This window comes from Dipodomys merriami, unplaced genomic scaffold (genome assembly GCF_024711535.1).
Source record: "Dipodomys merriami isolate MVZ:Mamm:240054 unplaced genomic scaffold, mDipMer1.0.p SCAF_4, whole genome shotgun sequence".
Taxonomy (NCBI): domain Eukaryota; kingdom Metazoa; phylum Chordata; class Mammalia; order Rodentia; family Heteromyidae; genus Dipodomys; species Dipodomys merriami.
The window spans coordinates 63,810,627-63,833,240 of NW_027205603.1; the positions used below are offsets into that span (position 1 = coordinate 63,810,627).

General features: G+C 40.7%; 1 long non-coding RNA gene across 2 annotated transcripts in view; it reads left to right on the forward strand.

The window, feature by feature from the left end:
* The window catches only part of LOC138805893 (uncharacterized), a 58,928-nt gene extending 49,118 nt beyond the window's left edge, over positions 1 to 9,810 (forward strand). Inside the window, exon 4 of one of the 2 annotated variants that reach the window (XR_011365668.1) lies at positions 9,559 to 9,810. This is a non-coding gene — a long non-coding RNA (uncharacterized lncRNA). The remainder of the gene's footprint in view (positions 1 to 9,558) is intronic. The other variant, XR_011365667.1, reaches the window with a different exon arrangement.
* Positions 9,811 to 22,614: the final 12,804 nt, after the last annotated feature.

The window sequence follows — 22,614 nt, forward strand, 5'->3', positions numbered from 1 at the left end:
GAGGTGAAAGGCCTAGTGCTTTCCATTACCCTCAGGGCCAAGCAGAGTCCTAGGGAGCTTCCTTATAGTAGGAGAGCAACAGTTTGGTTTGGGGGTTTTCTTTATTTTAATTTATTATTTTTCTTTTTTTAGAAAAGTCTCATCCAAACTTTAGATCCTTGGGCTGGGAATATGGCTTAGTGTTTGAGTGCTTGCCTAGCATGCATGAAGCCCTGGGTTCGATTCCTCAGTACCACATAAACAGAAAAAGCCAGAAGTGGCATTGTGGCTCAATTGGTAGAATGCTAGCCTTGAGCAAAAGAAGCTCGGGGACAGTGCCCCGGCCCTGAGTCCCAGGACTGGCAAAAACAAAACAAACCTTCAGATCCTTCCATTTTGGCTTCTTAGTGCTGGGATTACATGCATCCCAATTTTGAAGCAAAAGCTCTTAAAGTTCCTTCTGGTCCCCCAGCATGGCTGTGTCCATACTCATCATCTGCTAAGTCCCTTCTGTAGCCTCCAGGGCCACTACGCAGGCTCATTTAGCTGCTTAGAGGAATGGGTCAAGGATCAAGAAAGTTCTAGAAATTCCTCTCATTGTTTTCATGTTTTCTTACTGTAAGAAGGAAAACAAATGAACCACTCAAGGCCATACATGATCATTTTTACTGCCCTTAAAATCCAGACTTTGGCATCAGAGGAGAATCATAAATCACCAATCTCTGGCAGCCATGGCAACACTCTTTTCTCTGTCCCAGTTCAGGGCAGAAACTACTGACATTTCTGTTGGGAATGAGGGCAAGAACTCTCTCACCACACTAGGACTCGATCCACCTTCAGCCTCCTGGGTCTTGAGGTCAGAATATTTTGCTTCCCACTCAGGACAAGGACATGTTCCTGATAGAGCTCAGGAAAGTGGAATGCTTCACTGTCACTGCTGCGTGTGAATGGAAGCCACCGCTTCCATTCTCTGAGACAGTCTCTCTGTCTCAACTTCTTCAAAATGTGACTAACAGCACCCCTGGCTGTTGCTTGAAGCCATGCAGACCCAAAGAGAAAAAACTTTATGTAGGCAATATGCTTGAAAATTTGCATTCTGAAAAGTTAGAAATGTCCTTGAGGAAAGCTGCCAACTCCTTCCAGAAAAAGATAAAGGATCTTTTATTCTACCCAGAACAAAAAGATCCTGGCTATCTTGTTAAAACTCTAACCTAGCCTTGTACCGTTATCTAGGAATTTGTTACGCATTTCATAAACTCTCTTAGCTAGAATGACTGATTCAATAAATGTGATTTTAAATACTAATCCCAAAAGATGGTGTAACAACCACATACTATCATGTAATATAACCAGAAGTTCAAAGCAAAAACACATTCCTAAAGGATGTGTTCTCTGGTGGTTAATTGGGGACAAGAGTCTCACAGACTTTCCTGCCTGGGCTGGCTTTGAACTGCAATTCTCAGACAGTACCGTGGGCTGATACATTTTTTTTTTTAATTGTACCAGTACTGGGCTTGAAATCAGGGCGTATGTGTTGTCCTTTGGTTTTTTCACTCAAGACTCTACCACTTGAGCCATAGATTCTACTTCTGGGTTTTTGGTAGTTGAATGTAGTTAATTCTGGTGTGGTAGTTAAGAGTCTCATGGGCTTTGTATATTCTGCAGATCTCAGCCTCCTGAGTAGCTAAAATTACAAGTATGAGCCACCAATGCCCGGCTTTTTCCAGTTATTTTAAAACACAATCATAAAAATGAAAGAAATGTAAAACTTGTAAGAATACAATTCCATTCTCTAATTTCACAGAAGAAGAAAGGGGGCCTATAGCTTTGGGTAAAATGACTCAAATTGGTGCTACTAAATTATAACTGACCTTGTTGGAAAAACATCTACTGATAGAGTATTTGTCTAGCAAGATGGCCATTATAAATTGGTGCCTTTATGTAAGCACTTCACCTTTCTCATGGTGAATGGATTGTCATAGAGTCTATGGAATATAGCAAAAGAATTTGTATTCATTGAATCTCCATGAAATGAACTTGAAGTACTGTACTCTGCTTGTAAAAACTAAAACAAGAATAATATAATTACAGTAGGTCACCATAAACTATTTCAGAAATGGGCTGAGCTGACCTATGTCACAAGCACCTAGCGTAGTGACATTCAAGTGTTTGGGATAACAATACTCTAAACTTTTTATTATGTGTATAGGTATGTTAAATGGATACTATAAACATTTTAAAAATAAGTGGTTGCATCAAATTTAAACATACCTAAAAAACTTGTACAATAATTGGTTGTCATTATTTGCCATGCATTAAGAATAAGACCCAAACTGAGCCTTCCTTTTTCTTTAATATTTGAAAAATTAGTCTCCCTAAGTCTTCCTGAATCTTCCACAGAATTTTATCCTATTATGGTCTTTTATTTCTTGCTTATATCTTTTTTATTAATTACTATATCATACTTCTTAGAAACAGTCATTAATGTAAGCTGAAATGATAAATGTTATCTTATTTTCTGTGACCATAGGTCACAGGTCCTCTAGGTATCAAAAATGCTCTAATCTGACTGACTATTGTATTTTGTTTATTTACTTACTGTTGCATTGCTTATAGCTGATGTTCTACCATTTGAACTATGCTTCTAGTATAGTATTTTGCTACTTAATTGAAGTTGGAGCCTAGAGAACTTTTCTGCATGATCAGGCTTCTAACTGAGACACTCCAGGTCTCAGCTTCTTGAGTAACTAAGATTAAAAACATGAGTATCTGATACCTAACACTTTATTAATTCTTATTAATATAAAATAAGAATTACAATATTTGATTAAAGATCATTAAACATAAGAAGCTTTTTTTTGGTCAGTCATGGGCTTGACTGGGTACTGTCTGTGAATTTTGTGCTCAAGGTTAGTGCTCTATCACTAGAGCCACAGCTCCACTTTGGTGTTTTGTGGGGGTCATTATTTTTGGTAGTTTAGTGGAGATAAGAATCTCATGGGGTTCCCTGCTGAGCTGGCTTCAAATGATCCTCATCTGCTAGTGCATCAGTTACCAGCATGGGCTAAGAAGTAATTTTTAATAGAAATACATATCAATGATAGTTTTCTTTAATTGACTCATATATCCATGAGTTTGGAGCCAGAATAAGGTTTCCTATAAACTCTCTTCCTTGTTTGGCTTGTTTTGGGTCATTGTTGTTTAATGACTTTAACAGTAAGAAACCACAATTATAAAGCAGATTGAAATAAGTAATTTTGTTATTGCAATGTTGATGAGGTTTTTAATTTCTTCTAAGTCATACTTTAAAAAGTCTATGTTATCAGAAATTATATTTACTCACCCAGAAGGTAGTAAATGGGTTAGACCTTCCTTCAGACAGCCAGAGGTAGAAGCTTCTTTAATTTATATAATGCTTTTGCTTAGCCTCAGGATTCTCTAGGTTTCTTTATTTCTGGAATATCTACCAAAAACCAAGGCTCATTAAATTGCTATTCATTACACTCTTTACTCTTTCACTTAGAGGCCTAGTTTATCCTTAGGGTTTAGTCAAGGTTAGGAAAACAATATCAATTTTAATTTCATTATTTCTACCAATTCAAATTTTTTTCAGTAAAATGTTCATAGTCAGCACATGCTTTAAATACATTTTTCAACACTTGGAGCTAAATATACAACACATTCAAATTATGGAGATGACCTGCCAAACATCCTCTTTGTCAGTACAATTATCTTGTTTTCATTTTATAACATGATTGGTTCTACTTTTTCAATTCAAATTAATATCTGAATTCTATCTCAAAAACATTATTTTAAAATAACTGAAATAACTTCAGGAAAAGTACCATAGATGATTGCTCAAAAAAGATTAACTTTCAGGCTGGGAGGGTGACTCAATGGTAGAGTGCTAGCCTTGCATGCATGAGGCCCTGGGTTCAATTCCTCAACACCACATAAGCAGAAAAAAAGCTGGAAGCGGCGCTGTGACTTAAGTGGTACAGCACTAGCCTTGAGCTGAAGAGCTGAAGGACAGCGCGCAAGCCCAGAACTCAAGCCCCACAACCAGCAAAAAAAAAAAAAAAAAGATAAACTTGCTTTAATTATGATTTAGTTAGAATACCCATTTTATAACATGTTACTTAAATATGATAAACAAGATGAAAATTCAGTTTATTACAGAACTTATAAAATGTAACACGATGTGTACTGAACTTTAAGTCCATTTGTGAAGTGAATAGTACCATTAAAAGCATAGTATTCTCCGAGTAATATTTATTTGTTTCCAACTCTGGTGTTTATCTTCTGGGAAAAAATAGACATAGAAAATAAATTCCATTAAGAGGGTTAAAAAAAAAAAAGAGAAGAAAATCATTGTAAAAGACATATCTGATAAAGGACCCATATCCAAAATATACAGAAAACTCAAACATTCAATAATAAAACAAACAATACTATTTAAAAGTGGGCAAGGCATTGTGGTACATGTCTATAATCCCAAAGATTTGGGAGACAAAGACAGGAGGATTTTGAGTTCAAGGCCAGCTGTAGCAAAGGTAGAAGACTTTGTCTCAAAAACAAAATTACTGGGTGCATAGTTCCTGTGGTAGTGTTGGCCTGGCACGTGCAAGGTCCTAGGTTCAATCCTTAGTCCTGCAGGGGAAAAAATGTGCACACAAGATATGAAAAAAATTTCAATTCACCAGAGATTCATGAAAAGCTATTCAGTAGTATATGTCATTAGGGAATTACAAATTCAGACAATGGGAAACCACACATTCCAATGGCTAGCCCAAGTTCACGTGGTAGCTCATGGAAGTCAGAGATTAGGATTAAGGTTCAAGACCAGCTTGACAAAACCTCAAGACTCTTTCCAAAATACATATGAATAAGAGAGCTGGAGGGCATGGCTCATGTGCTAGATTAAGCATCGGCCTAACAAATTCTAGACTTTGAGTTCAAATTCCAGTATACAACAACAAAGAATCCCAAAGGCTGGCTCAAAGTGATCACCGAGTCTCTTCCCAGATTTCTGAAAAAGGAACAGTGAATAGAGTTTAAATTCAGGCCGTAGTCTGAAAGCAGCACAGTAGAGTTACATATAAATTATGTAGGGCAATTTCTGCATATTGGGAGAGGAAAGAAGAGAGTAGACAAAATATTCTAAAGGGTCATTCTAGGCAGAGCAGGCATTTTCTCAAGGTGTCTATATGATATCTTGTTTGTTAAAGACAGCTAGTCAGGACACAGTAAAGAAAATGTTCCGCACTGGCCAGGTACAAGGTCATAGAGCACCACTAAATCTACTTTGCTATGTTTCTAATTTTCAGTACAATTACTGATAAATTTAGTGCCGTAAGATTCTCATTTCTAGCCCGGCACCTGTGGCTCAGGCCTGTAATCCTAGCTACTCAGGAGGCTGAGATCTGAGGTTCGAGGTTCAAAGCCAGCCCAGGCAACAAATTCCGTGAGACTCATCTCCAATAAAGCACTAGAAAACCAGAAGTGGTGCTGTGGCTCAAGCAGTAGAGCGCTCGCCTTGAGCTGAAGAGCTTAGGGACAGCGCCCAGGCCCAGAGTTCAAGCCCCACGACCGACAAAAAAAATAAATAAATAAAAATAAAAAAGATTCTCATTTCTATATATGAGATATGAGATATGTTTTTCTCCCACTCAGGGAGAAAAAAAGGCTTTCAACTTTCAGGAGATTTTATTGACCCTTATACTCTGAAATTTCAAAAAATACACCAGGATGTGCATCTACTTTATCACTGAACTACATGCTGCGTTAGTGTTTGTGTGGGAGGGGTACTTGTGGGTGGGGAGGGGTATGCTGGTAGTAGGGTTTGAATTCAGGGCCTTGAGCTCTTACTCAGCTTTTTCACTCACAGCTGGTACTCTGCCACTAGAGCCATATCTCCACTTCCAGCTTTTTGCTAGTTAGTTAGAGACAAGAGTTTCAAGGTTTTGTCTGCTTGGCTGGCTTTGAACTGTGATCCTCAGGTCCCAGCCTCTTGCATAGCTGGGATTATAGATGTGAACCACTGGCACGCAGCTTAGTGGAGATTTTTTTTAATTTAAAAAACCTAGCAGTGGTACTCACTAGACTCTATGTTGACAATGAACTATACAACTTGTGGATGAGGATGGGAGAGAAAAACTGGGAGAGAGGGAGGGAAGAGCTAACATTGTCCAAACAGTAATGCTTGTACTCATTACCTGACTTATGTAACTCTAACCTCTCTGTACCTCACTTTTATAATAAGAACTGACTATGTAATTCGGAGATAATTTCAGACTTCTTAACTTGTAAATATAGTAGAGAATACCCAGGTTTCCCAAATGTTAGCAAGCTATAATTTATCAAAATTAGAAAGTTATTTCAATCACATTATCTCTACAGACTTTATTGAAAGTTTTTAAACTTAATTTTATTGTCAAATGATGTACAGAGGGGTCCCAGTTACATCCATAAAGTAATAAGTACATTTCTTGTCAAACATTGCTACCCTCTCCCTCATTTTTCTCCCACTTTCCCTCCCCACAATTCCCCCACCAAGTTGTAAACTTTATTCCCAACATATTGTTGTCTTGTGAGTATCCCTATTGCATTGGTTCACCCTTTGTCCTTTGTCTCACCATTTTGTTGTTCCCACTTCCTTTCCCCAAATCAGATAAACATATATACAAGACACGGGGACCAATCAAATACAAAGACAACAAGGGATAAACCAAGAGGGGCGGAGGGGAATGAGAGAAAAAAGAAATAACTTTAAAAGTTTTTCGATTGTAGGGCTGGGAAGGTGGCTCAGTATTAGAGTGCTTGCCTTGCATGCATGAAAACCTGGGTTCGATTCCTCAGCACCACATAAGCAAAAAGAAAAAAGCCGGCAGTGGCACTGTGGCTCAAGTGGTAGAGCACTAGCCTTGAGCTGAAGAGCTGAGGGACAGCGCCCAGGCCCAGAGTTCAGGCCCCACGACCGGACCCCAAAAAAATATCAATTTAAGCCGGGCGCTGGTGGCTCACGCCTGTAATCCTAGCTACTCAGGAGGCTGAGATCTGAGGATCGCGGTTCAAAGCCAGCCCGGGCAGGAGTGACCGTGAGACTCCTATCTCCAATAAACCACCAGAAAACCGGAAGTGGCGCTGTAGCTCAAGTGGTAGAGCGCTCACCTTGAGCTGAAGAGCTGAAGGACAGCGCCCAGACCCAGAGTTCAAGCCCCACGGCCGACAAAAAAAAAAAAAAAAAAAGTTTTTCGATTGTAAATAGTTTGTCAACTGTTCACTTTTTCTGGTGCATGATTGCAATGGATTGAATGTTTATGCACTCCCAAATTTATATGTTGAAATCCTACCCCCAAGATGATGGGATTAGGAGGTAGGCCTTTGGGAATGTGACTAGTCATTACATGATTTATAGCTCTGTGGACCTCTCCTGTGTAAATCATATCCCATTGATCTGTGACTGGCTCATTTGTCCCCCCTATTTGAATATAAGCATTATGAGAGCAATAACTAGATTTTTTTAAACTGTGAATTTAAAAGGAGGACTATTTGAGAAGAAGAAGATGCATGCCAAGAGAGCTAGAAAGAGTAATAAGAGGTGAAAAGAAGTTTGAAAATACCACAATTAAACCCATTACTTTGCATAATATGCACAAATATGCACAGAGAACTGTTTTGTGTAAGCCTAGACAAATTGTCACAAAGCTAAGTATCCAGGGAAAATATATGCTCACAAGGTTGCTGCTGGCCTCTCTCTTTGATACAAGTGTCAGGCAGTTGGATGAGGAGGGAGAGAAGACTTCATTCAGTAGGGAAGGAGAACAGAGGTTCTTCATGCTGCAGGAGTTTTTGAGTAATGTGGGCCTAGAGAAAGAGTTGAAATCTGAGTTCTTGGGTAAAACAAGAAGAGAGCATGGGGAGCTGAGAAACCATGGGCCCCAGTCCTTGCTTCTAGATAATTTGCCTACAGTGTTTGAAGCTTGCTTTGTGGGCAAACAGTGCATAACCTTATTTATAGGTTAAAGGTGAAACATCACACCCATAGTCTTATACCACTGGTTTTCAAACTTTTTAAAGCAGTGGAATATTTCCTCCAAGGGAAAACTCGTGTGTGTGTGTGTGTGTGTGTGTGTGTGTGTGTGCGTGCGTGCGTGCGTGCGCTCGCATGCGCGCGCGCATGGGGGGAGGATGACTGGGAATTGAACCCAGAGCAGTTGGCCTGTTAGGTAAGCACTCTACCCCTAGAGCTACATTAAGTCTTGGTTGTTGTTGATCAGGGTGCTTGAACTCAGGGCCTAGGCACTGTCCCTGAGCTTTTTTTTTGTAAAGGCTAGCACTCTACCACCATTTCTGGTTTTCTGGTGATTATTTGGCGATAAGAGTCTCATGGGCTTTCCAATGCAGGCTGGCTTTGAGCCATATTCCTCAGATCTCAGCTTCCTGAGTAGGTTGGATTACAGGTGTGAGCCACCAATGTCCAGCTATAGCATTATTATTATTATTATCATTATTATTATCATTATTATTATCATTATTATTATTTTGTCGGTCATGTGGCCTGAACTCTGGACCTGGGCACTGTCCCTCAGCTCTTCAGCTCAAGGCTAGCACTCTACCACTTGAGCCATAGCACCATTTTTGGCTTTTTCTGCTTATGTGGTACTGAGGAATGGGACCCAGGGCCTCATGCATGCAAGGCAAGCACTCTACTACTGAGCCACCTTCCCAGTCTTGTATTTTGTTTTTGAGATAGGGTTTCACTAACTTCTTCAAGGTTCAACCTTGAGCTCCTCCTGCTTCAGCGTCCTCAGTAACTAGTGATTAGTGGTGACACTAAGCCTGGCTTCTCCAGAGGAAACCTTAAGTAAAAGTGTAAACAACCAAAACAGAATAAAGTTGCTCTGATAGAAGCCAATGTGGGGATCCTAGGTTCTATAATGTTGACCTTACAATACACACACACACACACACACACACACACACACACACACACACACACACACACCAATCCCTTGATGGTTCCACATCCAGATGTTGAAGCAACAAAAGAAATTCACAGATTTAGTAACAACTTTCTCTGTTGAGAAATTAGATCTGATCTCCAAGTTCTATGCATACAAATTATCTATAATTATCAGGTCTCTGTGAGAGGTGATCTGAATTAGCACAACAGTAATCATTTTTCATCTGCTCCCTAGATACCCCTTCCCCCCATTTATAGCTTCTATAATTTAGCTGGGAAAGGTTTTCCCTCTGGTTTAACAGCTAAACTGGAGCCAGGTGGGATTTAACATATGAACCAATTTAGAGTTTACTGTCCAAAGATGAAAGAAAAGGATGTGCCAGCATCTTCTGCTCATCCATACAGAGTTCCTAAGAAAAGAGCTCAGCTCTCATCCCCTCTCCCTTACAAACTTGGAGGAGAGGCCAATCCCGTGTAACTTAAAACAGAGCAATCCTGCAGCCCTCTCCAACAAATTACATCAAAACCAGCCAAAGCCAATGCAACTGTCTTTACCAGTTTCATAAAGGAATTGCCTGGGAACTAGTCCTTTTCAGACCTAATTATAAAGTCAGTTTTGAATTACAGAACAAGATGGCATGAAAGCCAGTGTTCACCAAGCGGAACAAACAAACACGCAAAGATAAAATGCAGTGAGCTCTCACCGGAGAACGGCTGCCAGCCACAGGAGAAACATCTCTCTTTCAGCCAAGCCTGGGGTACCCTGGAAAACGTCACATATCTCCAGGGAGACACTTTGCAGAAACCCCTTCCACTCCTCCTCTACCTTTAGGAGTATAAAGTACTCCTATAATAAATAAGTAAACTACCTTTCTCAGAATTCTCTGTGCTTGGACTATATTTTAAGCCATTCTGTCTTTGTTTTAAAAAAAAAAGTTTAATTATATGACAACCTTTCTGACATCTAGAGTTTACTCAGCTGATTTCAAATCTCATTTTATCACTAGTGCCCTTGGGCATGTTTTTAAATATCAAATAGTTAAACTACCAAGCTAAGCAAGGCATAATAGAACAAGAGTCTGAAGCTTTTTACACTCAATCTTATGTATTGCACTTCATTTAGATCAGTGATCTTTAAACATTAACATGTGTCAGAGTCACCTAAAGGGACTTTTAAAACATTGAGCTGGATGCAATAGCTTATGTCTATAATCCTAGCTACTTTGGAGACAGTGACTGAGGAACAAGGTTGCTGGCCAGCTTGGGCATAAAAGCTCTCAAGACTCCATCTCAACAAATGAATGCGATACATCAGCACTGTGAAACATGACTGCCATCTCCAGCCATATGAGGAAGTACAACTAGGAGAATTATAGCCCAGGCCAGCCTGGGCATAAAGCAAAACCTTAGCCTGAAGGCCACCAAACCAAAAATGAGCTGGAGGCAAGGCTCAAGTGGTAGAGTGTAGAGTACTTCCCTAGCAAGCACAAGACCCTGAGTTCAAGCTTCAGTGCTACCAAACAACAACAACACAGACGGCTGAGTCCCTACCTTTGTAATCTCAATTCAGCACTTGGGGGATGGGGAAGAGGAGGGGAATGGGCCAGAATGCACACTGTCAGCAAGTTGCCTAATGATGGCAATGCTACTGGTCCTTGGATCCCACTTCAAGAGTCACCAAGGGGAAGTCAAGGTATCACTCAAGTAATAGAAAAAGCTAAAGAACATGGCCCAGGCCCTGAATTCATGCCTCAGTACAATGAATGAATGCATAAATAAATAAATAAGAACCACTGAGGGGCTGGGAGGATAGCCCAGGAATAGAGCATGCTTAACATGTGTGACACCCTGGGTTGAATCCCCAACACCAAAAAACTAATGAGATGCTCTTTGTGGCCTCTTCCAAATCTGTGGAGAAATCAGAAGCAACACTCCTCCCCAACCCCCCTTCCCACACATACAGTTACTGATTCTACAGCTTTGCTCTAGCAGCAACTGGAGAAATAAAGACCCAAGCCTTCCCTAGCAGTGTGGGGAAGAGGGGTTGTAGGTCAAGTGGTAGAGTGTCAGTCTAAGCAGAATAAGTTTAGCAGTAGTATGAAGTCCTGAGTTTAAGCTCCAGTACAAGCACCCAAAACGAAAAACACAAAAGGAAAAAAGAAAAGAAAAAAATTAAGGCAAAAAGCTCATGGTGATTTTGAAACGGATATAGTCATGTCCAATACTCATTTTCCGTTAAAAAATGTAGGCTTAGAGAATCAATTTGTGCAAGCTAGTGCCTCCACCCTTGTGCTGAGACGAAGCACTCAGACGGCAGGGTCTCCTCTCCATATTCTGGACACAATGGGAGTGAAGGGGGGCTCGTGGACTTGCCAATGCACTAGAAAGCCAAAGGATTCTGAGTCTTACTAGTTATTCCACCTTTTCCGTTTCACTACATTGGCTCCATTATAATTTCTCTTTCAGAATCCCCAGAAATTCCTTTACTCTTACTATTATTATTTTTTAGCAATTTTATACTCCAAGACAGGCAGTCAAAATAGCCTCAAAGCAAGTCAGGATAGCCTCACAGCAAGCCCAACCGTTAATTACAGTGATGAGGGATAAATTAATGAATATGATACTATGCATTTACTTTTCTATCCACCTTGTCTATGTAAGTAACAACAGAAACATCAACCAGACCCTAAGCATCAATCTGCTGTTATTATAAGAAACACTAAACTTGAAGAAAACTTTAGTTATACCAGTCACTGCCACCAGTCCCCATGGGTCATATAAACAGAAGTTTTTGCTGGACTTTAAAATTCACAAACCTGCCCTCTTCTTTTTTTGTTGCTTTTTGTTTTTGTTTTTTTTGTTTTTGGGTCCGGTCGTGGGGCCTGAACTCTGGGCCTGGGCACTGTCCCTCAGCTCTTCAGCTCAAGGCTAGCACTCTACCACTTGAGCCACAGCGCCACTTCCAGCTTTTTTCTTATGTGGTGCTGAGGAATCGAACCCAGGACCTTGAGCATGCAAGGCAAGTGCTCTACCACTGAGCCACCTTCCCAGCCCCCCTGCCCTCTTCTTGTATAGATCTTGGTTATAATGCATAAGTCAGCAACTAGAAAGGGAAAAAAAAAAAAAGAAAAGAAAACAACATCAATAAAACGAGCCTTTTTATAATTCCAAAGAAAAGAAACTCTTTAGGAGGTCAGGCCAGGGTTCACAAGCATCCATTATCAGAAAGCATAGATTATATAGATAAACCATTATTTTGGTAAAGATACATCTTCTAAAAACCACTCAGCTTGGCACTGTTTGTCCTTGAATTGAAGAATGATTCTGTTTTATTGTCTTAGCCTTGAGCATGGTTATCGATGCCAGTAACAGAAGACAGCCCTGCCATCTGACTCACAAATGCCTTTTATTCTGTTAAAATGGTTGTTAAAAGCACAGTGGTTTGTACACTGTTGCACAAATGAAAAATTTGATTTCCTGATGGTTCTTAAAAACCATCCATAGCGGTTTTTATTTACACAAGTTAGAAACTAGCATCAGTGTAGAGACTGTGGAGAAAGCCATTGTTTCTACCAAAAAAAAAAAAAAAATCTCATCTCCAGAACCTGTAGCAGTGAAACAGACACCATCCTCTCCCCACCCCCACCTCAAGGCTTTGTGCATGTGAGGCGATAGGCCAGTTAAGGACTCTGAGTGTCAGGACGTGGCTCAGTGGTAGAGGGCATGACTCAAATGTATGAGGTCCTGGATTGAATCTGCAACAGAAAAAAAAAAAAGATCTGAACTTTGGAAGCTTAGTCTGTGATGGCTGGGGCTGCAACCACTGCCAGGAGAAAGGAAAGCATTTAGCAGCTCCGTGTTGCATGGCGCAGCTGTTGTATTGGCAAAAAAAAAATTATATATATATATATATATATATATATATTCTGGCAGCCCTGAAAGAAAGAGACTTTACTTCACGCACAGGAACTTTCCTGAGAGAGTATTTTAGAAAAGCATTTAAGGCAATCCAGGTACATTTGTTTTCTTTTTAAATCTCATTGCTTTGTCAAAAATCCTCACTGATGGTTCTAAAGCTCATTCTATGCAACATTAGCCATCCCTTGTTGCACTCTAAGTTACAATGGAGGCTATTAAACCATAATTGATAATTTATAATTCCTTTAGGTGGATGATATCTGGATATCTATGGCACAGCACTCAATATATAGTAGGGATCACAGTGTAGGCTGTTTGGAATCTTGTTAAAAAATTTGTAATCCACACATATTTTCTTTTTTTATAAAGGGTCCCATTATGTGTCCCAGCCTGGCTTTAAACGTCTAGACTCCAAGCCTATTGCCTCAGTTTTCCCAGTAGCTGGGACTGCAAGCATATACTACCATACTCTGTGTGTGTGTGCGCGCGCGTGCATGCTGGTCATAGGGCTTAAACTCCGAGTGTGGGTGCTGTTCATGGCTAGTGCTCTACCACTTGAGCTACAGTTCTACTCTCAGCCTTTTGGGTGGTTAGTTGCAGATAAGAGACTCGTATACTTTCGTGCCTGAAATGGCAGGAACTGTGATTACTCAGATCTAAGTGTCCGAAGTCGCTAGGATTATAGGTATGAACTACCAATGCCCAGCCTTGCACTCTACTGCCTGTCTGTATAAAATATACTGTGCTCAGATAAAAACAACAGTGAAGGAAGACTGAGTCAACACAGACTGAATGCTGTTAAAGACTTCTGGCTATAAACAGGAGGTAGAAAGGATGAGATTGAAGCACAAAAAGATTACATAAAAGTAAAACTCCATAATGTGAGGGGGTGGGGGTTGGATTTAAGTTTTCACATAAGTGAAAACAGTCAATAGCCTGAGCAATTCTAGTAAATGCTCATTGGTCTTTCACTGGGCTTTGAAAGAACTTGAGCCAGTCCCAGCTTAACAAGACCTCTCAATGTCATTAAGTAGTGTCAGTGAGGGCCAGCACTATGCTGAAAGGTAAATATCTGGAGTGAGCAGCTGTTTGCGTGATACGGCATTTGGTTTTTTTAAGCCTTTATTTTAGTATTTTTTTATGCTGGTCCTGGCTTGAATGCAAAGACCAGGGACTGTCCTTGAGCTTCTTTTGCTCAGGGCTATTGTTTGAGCCACAGCTCTACTTCCAGCTTTTTTTTTCTTATGGTTAACTGGAGATAAAAATGTCATGGACTTTCTTGTCTGGCTAGTTTCAAACTGGGATCCTTAGATCAGTTTCCTGAGTTGTTGGGATTGTAGATGTGAGCCACTGGCGCCCAGGCGTAATATGGTTTTTAAATGCAAAAGCACATGCCTACTCACCTCCAAAATGTATATACTATAATTCTGGGTCACAGAGCCTACAATTCTATCATTGGACTGCATTTGTACCCTAGAAAGAAACTCAGGCATCATCCTTGACTCCTTTTCTCTGATCACATTCAACCAACCACACATTCTTCCTACATAGCTCGTGACTTCTTCCTTTATCTTTGTCCCTTTGGACAGTTCAGGTTACAAGGACACCTGCCAGGATGGCCATAGTTGTCTCCTGATTTGCCTGTGGGCCTTTATTCTGTTGTCTACATTGCCACTGTGACAGATTTGATCTAAAATTCAAGTCTGCTCTGAAATCACTAGCCTTGGATGGACATGGTGGCATACACCTGTAGTTCCAGCATGGGGAGCTTGAGGTGAGGACTCCTTGAGCCTAGGAGATCAAGAGGAGCCCAGACAACAATGACAGAAGGCCCCTGACTCAAACAAAACTTAGCCTGTACCTTTATGTGTTCTTGTGGTTGTTTTGGCTTTGTTTTTGAGAGGGTGTCACTGGAGTTTGAACACAGGGTCTCACACTTGTGCTTCATCATTTGAGCCAAGGCATCAGGCCTCAGCTGAAGCATGAGTTTTCCTTCCAGGGTTTACAGGGCCCTGGAGGTGGGCTCATTGCTAACCACACCAGGAGCCTGTCTTGCACTGTTTCCCCATCAGGGCACTGATCTTCTCTTGGTCCCTATATTATAGTTCTCTATTAACATAACACACACACAAAATAAATAAAAAGAAGAAATGTTTATTTTAGCTCAAAGTTTTGGAGGTCTCTTTCAGTCAGGATTAGGTGGCCTGGTTTTTGGGAAAGCCTGTGGCTAGGCAGCTCAGCATAGTAAGCAATAAGTGGTAGAGCAAGCTGCTTACCCCAGGGTAGCTGAGAAACACAAAGAGAGGGCCCGAAGTCCAATATCCTCTCAAGGACAAGCTCCCATATGCCAGAAGACTTCCAGCTAGGCTCCGTCTCAAAGCTTCTGCCACTTTCTATTAGTGCTTTTGTGCCCACAGAGGCCCTTAGAGGACATTCTGGACACAAACTACAACAATCCCTTATTCTTGCTTCTACCTTTATACACATGGTCCCATCTGCTCAGAACACGTCCTCTTCTTTTCTACCTGTTCAAAAATCCCAAATCCCATTTATCCTTAGTTTAGCACTTTCTTTCTTTCTTCCTTTTTGGGGGGGAGGGAAAGCAGGAGGAGGACACAGAACTAGAGGGAATCAGGGAAAAACATACAACAGTGGGACCCATCAGCTGCACTGGACATTGATCAAACCAACTAAGCAACTCAGGAGGCAGCAATGGGAAGGAGGGAATGAGTGGGAAAGAGGGAACAGTTAACACTAAGCAAAAGGAAAGAAATATACATATCACCCAATGTGGAAGAAATAACTATCTTGTCAAAGCTCATAGAACTCATAAATGTTATAGACCACGATAGACAATTTGCCCCCATGAAAGTTAGAATGTGTTTGTGACTTTAACTAAGCATCACTATCCCACAATACTGTGAAATTTGGGAAAATATATAATCACTTAATCACAATAAAGAATTTGAAAAAAAAAAAAGAATATGCTTGAGAAGGAGAAATAAAGGCAGTGCATAGTATAAAGATGATGGTTAACCAAAAGAGAAAGGAACGGAAAAAGGAAACAGGTACCAGGGCAGGAGCTAGAAGGACTATTCACTGATAAAAAGAAAATAACAACCACAACTTGGTTTCATCCCCGAGGTTACCACAATGAAGGGCTACTATATGGGTACATGCCAGCACTTGGCCCAGAAGCAGCACATAGGTCTGATTCAAAGCTATGTTCTTTTCCCAGGCCTATGCCACAGGAAAGCTGCAAGAGCCAGGCACAATGGACTGGACCAAATCCACCCTAGCCAATTTAACTAACCTTGTTTAGACACATAGAGTATAACTATTATTTTTTGTTTATTACATACTTTCAAAGAGGTATTATAATTTCACCCATACTTTTCTATATTCATATCTTTCCCCAGTAGGAAATAATTTATCTTTGATTAGTACAGAGAAAAGATAACATGTTAGACTAGCTTATTTGTTCTGTTACTGACTTCAATCAATCATTCAGTGAAGTTTCTGGCCATGGCAAAAATGTCTTCTTTTTATCCCTGGATGAGTCTCAGCCATGAATTTCTTTTTCTTTTTTTTCTTTTTTTTGGGTCCGGTTGTGGGGCCTGAACTCTGGGCCTGGGCGCTGTCCCTCAGCTCTTCAGCTCAAGGCTAGCACTCTACCACTTGAGCCACAGTGCCACTTCCGGCTTTTTTCTTTTTGCTTATGTGGTGCTGAGGAATCGAACCCAGGGCCTCAGGCATGCAAGGCAAGCACTCTACCATTGAGCCACCTTCCCAGCCCCGACAGCCATGAATTTCTTATAGAATTCTGTGAAGTTTTGTTCTTGATAAACCAGTCATATCATGGCTCTCACTTCTAGATTTAAGCTCAATACTAATGAGGCCTAAAACTAGTATATTCATTCTGATCTTGTAGGCAGACACATAGGCCCATATTTTTCATTGTCTAAAGGATATTTTCTTTTGTATATCTTACCAAGAGTTCAACTCAACAACTCCAACTTAAGCAATAGTCATATCTCCATTTAAAAAAAAAATGCTATGCCGGGCACTGGTGACTCACATCTGTAATCCTAGATACTCAGGTGGCTGAGATCTGAGGATCATGGTTCAAAGCCAGCCCAGGCAAGAAAGTATGTGAGACTCTTATCCCCAATTAGCCATCAGAAAACCAGAAGTGGTACTGTGGCTCAAGTGGTAGAGTGCTAGCCTGGAGCTGAAGAGCTGAAGGACAGTGCTCAGGCCCAGAGTTCAAGACCCACGACCAACCAAACAAAACAAAATGCTAGGCACCAATGGCTCATGCCTGTAATCTTAGCTACTCAGTAGGGTGAGGTCTGAGGATTGGAGTTCAAAGCCAGCCCAGAAAGAATAGGTCTGTGAGACTCTTATCTTCAATTAAGCACCAAAAATCCAGAAGTGGAGCTGTGATCCAAGTGCAATTTGTGACAATTTGCCTCATGAAGGTTAAAATGTGTCTTTGATTTTAACTAAGGATCACTATCCCACAAAACTGTGAAATTTATGTAATCTCTTAATCTCAATAAAAATTATTTATAAAAAAGGATATTAAGATAAATACTAATTTCTGTTTCCTGAAGTGTGTTTATATGATCACACCAGCACATCAAAACATGAGGCAGCATTGTATTTTGTTGTTGTTGTATACTAGTGAGAATTGAACCCAGGGCCTTGTGCCTGTTAGGCAAGCACTCTTCCACTTCAGCTAAGCCTCAGTCCTAGCTTATAACTGGAAGCAATATGCCACTGGGACAAAACAGAAGAGACAAAACTGCTCCTGAAGATGTTCCCTTATGTTGTAATCACCTCTGTGGGATTGCCCATCACTCCCCACCCCACACTCTCCTGCCTGACCACGTTAGTTATATCCAGTCCAGCAAGACATCATGAGCACTGTGCACACGTGTACGCCCACTTCACTTTTATTTGCTTATTTATTGCAGCACTGGAGCTTGAACTTAGGATCTCATGCTTGCTAATGATCACAGTTTACTCTATTTATAAGCAGCCCTGTCACTTACTCCCTATATTATAGCCCTTACGCTGCAGCCAAAGACCTAATAAAGTCTCACAGGAATGGTTTTGTTTTGCCTACTTGTGAGTTCTGTCTCCAGCAGAGCAGACTGAGCTGGTATTGCTAAGGATGCCACTGCCAGGGAGCTCCAAGCTCCCACTGTAGGAGGGCAACAGGAAGGAGCTGCTCCTTGGGCAGTTGAAGCAATTCACACTCACACTCCACTACAGGAAAAGCATGAAATCACTACTCGTGATGTGTATCTGAACTGAACAAAAGTACGCTCCACGATGGTAGTATTAGGGATCAAGAAATGTGTACTCCCCTCTTCAAGAGTATTAATTAACCATGAAGCCATTTTGTCTTCTGGGCTTCCCGTTTCTTCATTTGTAAGAACTATCTTGATAACATCATTTGTGAGAGTCAATATTAAGGATATTATCTGTGAGTGCTGGGAAGAGAAACCCTCAGATTACCAAGTTGCCTGTAGAAATGAGGTGCATCTTTCACGTCCCTGCTCGTCTCTGGGTCACTAGACTTCCAAACTATGGCCTTATGCCAGCCCAATGAGAATAGAACAGTAGCTCCTGACACAGCATGACTATACTTCTCTGTGTGAACTCGCTGTCAGTTTATCCCCATCCAACAGACAGAGAGCTTCGCAGCAAAACCTGTCCGAGGCCAGTTAATCATAGCATCTCCCGCTTTCCCATGTGTTTTAGTCACTCATCCCTGGTCTGATCAGCTGTGGCCAATGAATAAGGCTGTGGCCAATGAATAAGGCTCAGTCTCACTTGATATTTGGGTAAAGAATTGTGGTTTGGGCCACAGTTCTCAGGAAAGAGGCCTGCAGGTATGGCACAAACTTAGCACTTCATAAAACCTCCTCTCTCTTTCTAAAATGTTTTACCCAGTTTAACCAAATACTTTTAATTATCGTAAGAGCCATTAGGGAACATGATCTTCCAGTCACATTATTCAATTAACAGTAACTTAACTTTTCCATGTGGTAGAAATGTGTATAGAAAGTAGATCTAGAGAACAGGCAACTATGTAAATGTATAAAACCCCTTCCTTAAAGACTTTCTAGGATCCCCAAACCTTAGGCTCAATATAATATTCTTTTAGTATTTAAAAAAAATTAAGAAGACTTGGAAGGGAAACGTGTTTTATAACTTTCTAATGTATAGCAAATTCAAATCGTACTTGCCTGATACCCAGCCTGCCACAGTCAAATGATAAAAATCTCCAACCTATGGACCCACCTCCACCCACATATCCTAGAACACACACACACACACACACACACACACACACACACACACACACACTTTCCAAAAAGGACTAGAGTGTGTGTGCCTACCTACACATTTCATAGAAAAATAAAAGACTAGCTTTGACCTTTGATTCCAAAGTCCTTTTGCCATGAGAACGTTTTTAAATTATTTTTATTTATCCATAGACTTATTTATTTTGGAGATAGAGTCTTATTCTGTAGCCCAGGCTGCCCTTGAATTTCATTTCTGCATCTGCACCTAGAATTTATGATGCTCCCACCTGCATTTCTTGTGTGCTGGGATCACAGATGTGAGCCACTCACCCCTGCTCAGTTCCACACTTTTTTAAATAAATGCAAAAAAAAAAAAAAAAAAAAAAGACCTGTGTCTTTTCAACTACCATTCAAATGCATAGCTGAAGAATGTCGGATCTTACAATGAGAAACCTGGAAGACAGGAAAAGAGATGCTATCAGCTTATCCAGGAGCACCTCCTGGCAACAGGGGCAAAGAATTTCTTCCTTGGACTGAATCCCTTATTTTTTTTCTAGACCCAGGTGGCAAAACTCAGGTTTGCAGGGCTCTTAAAATTAATAATAGTCAAACTGACAAAGTAACTCAAATAGTAGAGTGCTGGCCAAGCAGCTGTGAGTCTCTGAGTTCAAATCCCAGTACTGCCTAAATAAATCCTTAATAATAGTTACCATTCATTATGTACTTTTTTCCATGCCAAGAAAACAATATGCATAATTACTGAAACTGAAAGGATAACTTCTCCATAGCAAGTTACCTTGTAAGAGGAAGCTATGAGGCTAAGGCAGGTCTGAGGCTCCACTGCCTTTCTTATACCTCTTCTCTGTGCCTTCATTTCTGCACCTGTAAAAGACAATAATATCTCCCCTAGAGAATTGTCAAGAGATTTAAATTTTGTTCTATATATAAATATGTCTGGAACATAGTAGTTGCTCAATGAATATTATCTAGCAATGTAAGTTTACAAATGAACACTTGAAGTCCAGAGAACTGGACTTTGTTTTATGACAAATTAAAAATTACCAAGAACACAGAGTGCAGAGAGAGAACACAAAATCATACAAATCCCATAGTTCACTTTAACTATATTGAGGAACAGTTGCCTAATTAAAATTACACAAAAGACTGGAATTGTGGATCAGTAGTAAAGTGTGCTTGCCTAGCATGTGTGAGGACTTTGGTTCATTCACCAGCAGCACAAAAAAAGATTGTAAATATTTATGATATGTAGCACAATGTTTTGATATATGTATATATTACATATAGTTCTTTGTATATTTTTTGCCATTATTGTAGTTTTAGACTCCACTCTTTTCACTTCACGTTGTCATTAGGTATTTTGAATGTAATGAATTCTATCTCACAGTCTACTCATAATTGTCATCTTTAATTATGAATAGATGAATCATTCTGTAATATTTTTCTCTTCACTACAGTGATGAAAAGTTTGTACCTCACATGAGAGAAAGTTAGGAGAGAAAATCCTCAGCTCTACGATTTTACCACTATGTGGCTTTAGGAAAGTTTCTTAAGTCTCTTAGCCTGTTTATTTATTTCCAGAGTAGAGATAATGATTACTATATTGTGGGATTATTGTGAGGATTGAGATAGTGCATGGGAAGCCCTTCTTCTTTTATCATTTGCTATAAGCTTTTATTAGCAGCTATTCTTAACTATAAGCTTCTCCCTCCCCATCCAAACAACATTACCTCACATTTTCAGTTAATCAATGGCTCTACAGAGATTATATTGGTTTAAGAGGGTCAGAGAAGAGAAGAGGGAGATGAAGAGGGAGTTGAGAGCTTGGGAGCAGGGAGGCCCTGCCTAGCTCTTGGACTATATGTTATGCCTGTCATAACCCCAATTCTGCAACTGGAGGAGCAGCAGGGGTCCCTGGGCTGAAATTCCATTCCCAGGTAGCTCACAGGGCAGATGTAGTCACTGCTGGGATGTGCGGGCTGTGCCCACCTGCTCCTTCAGGCAGCCTCATTCCAAGCTGGCTCCCTCGGGATGACTGAAGCCACTGTGGCCAGGATGGAGGCAGCTGGCGAAGGCAGGGCGGCTTTCTGTGTCCTGTGAGTGCTTCTCAGTTGTCTGAAATCCTCAGCCTTTCAAAGAAGGGCTGATCCCTACACAGAAATGTGAAACTGCTGAGAGTCAAATAAATCATTACTAGGCTTGCTGGGAAAGAATGGGCAGTAAGGAGGACAAAGGGTCAACCTAGCCTTTCTCCAAAGGACTGACTTCATATGTACTCCCTACTGCCTACTCCATGCTTCTGCAACCACCAAGATGCCTTTTACAGTCCCAAGAAGCTCTAGAAGCATTCCACACTGTTGAGCACTCCTGATTTTCTCAGCCTCCATGACACCATCCTCTCCTGGGCCCTCTCGCTTTCTGCGTCCTGTCTCCCCCTCCTTGGCCTGCCAATTCTCCTCCACATGACCTCTACCTATCAGAGATCCTCAGGGGACACTTGTAAACCCTGACCTCAATTTGAACTCTCCCCAGGTGACCTCATCCATCTCCATGATTTGAAATAGCATCTTCTATGCTTTTTATCTCCAATTTAGACATCTCTTCTTTGGAACTCCTGACTGATTCTATCCAGCATGGAGGATATAAAAATGTCTTCTTGATTGTCTCAGAAATGTGTTGTAATTTAACATCCCAAACTCTTTATCTTTACACTAAAATAGACACTTCCCCTAACTGTCCTTTCCTCTCAGTAAATTACAGGAATGCTCATCTGCTAGACAGCTCATGCATGCCTGAGATCCTGTCATTGGACCCCTCCTCCTCCTGCTCTATCCCTAGTTTAGCTTATCATAATCCCTCTCAAGCCCCTCTGTAACACTACATCTCCCCACTGGCACCATCCTGAAGACATCCAAGCTTTTGATTTCATTCTTTTTTTCCCCCTAAGACACAATGTAGGCATAGATAGCCCACACCTGTAGTCCTAGCTACTCAGGAGGCTGAGATCTGAGGATCAAGGTCTGAAACAAGCCCCAGGAAGGAAAATCCAGGAGACTTTTACCTACAATAAACTACTCTGAAAAAGCTGGAAGTGGCGCTGTGGCTCAAGTAGCAGAGCACTAGCTAGCCTTGAGCAAAAGAAGCTCTGGGACAGAACCCAGGCCAAGAGTTCAAACCCCAGGACCAGCAAAAAACAAAACAAAACAAAAAAACACCATCACCACAACAACAAAAAAAAATCTACAATGTGCTGTAATTATTGAAACTCCTCAGTGGCCACACAAGCCAGTGCTTAGGGGAATTCATGTTTAGAACAAAAAAAAAAATAAGACTCTGATGTCCAGCTCTTAATATGTCAGTGTCAGTGTCTTTAAACTACAACATAAACTGGCCAATAACAGAGGAAAGACTAAA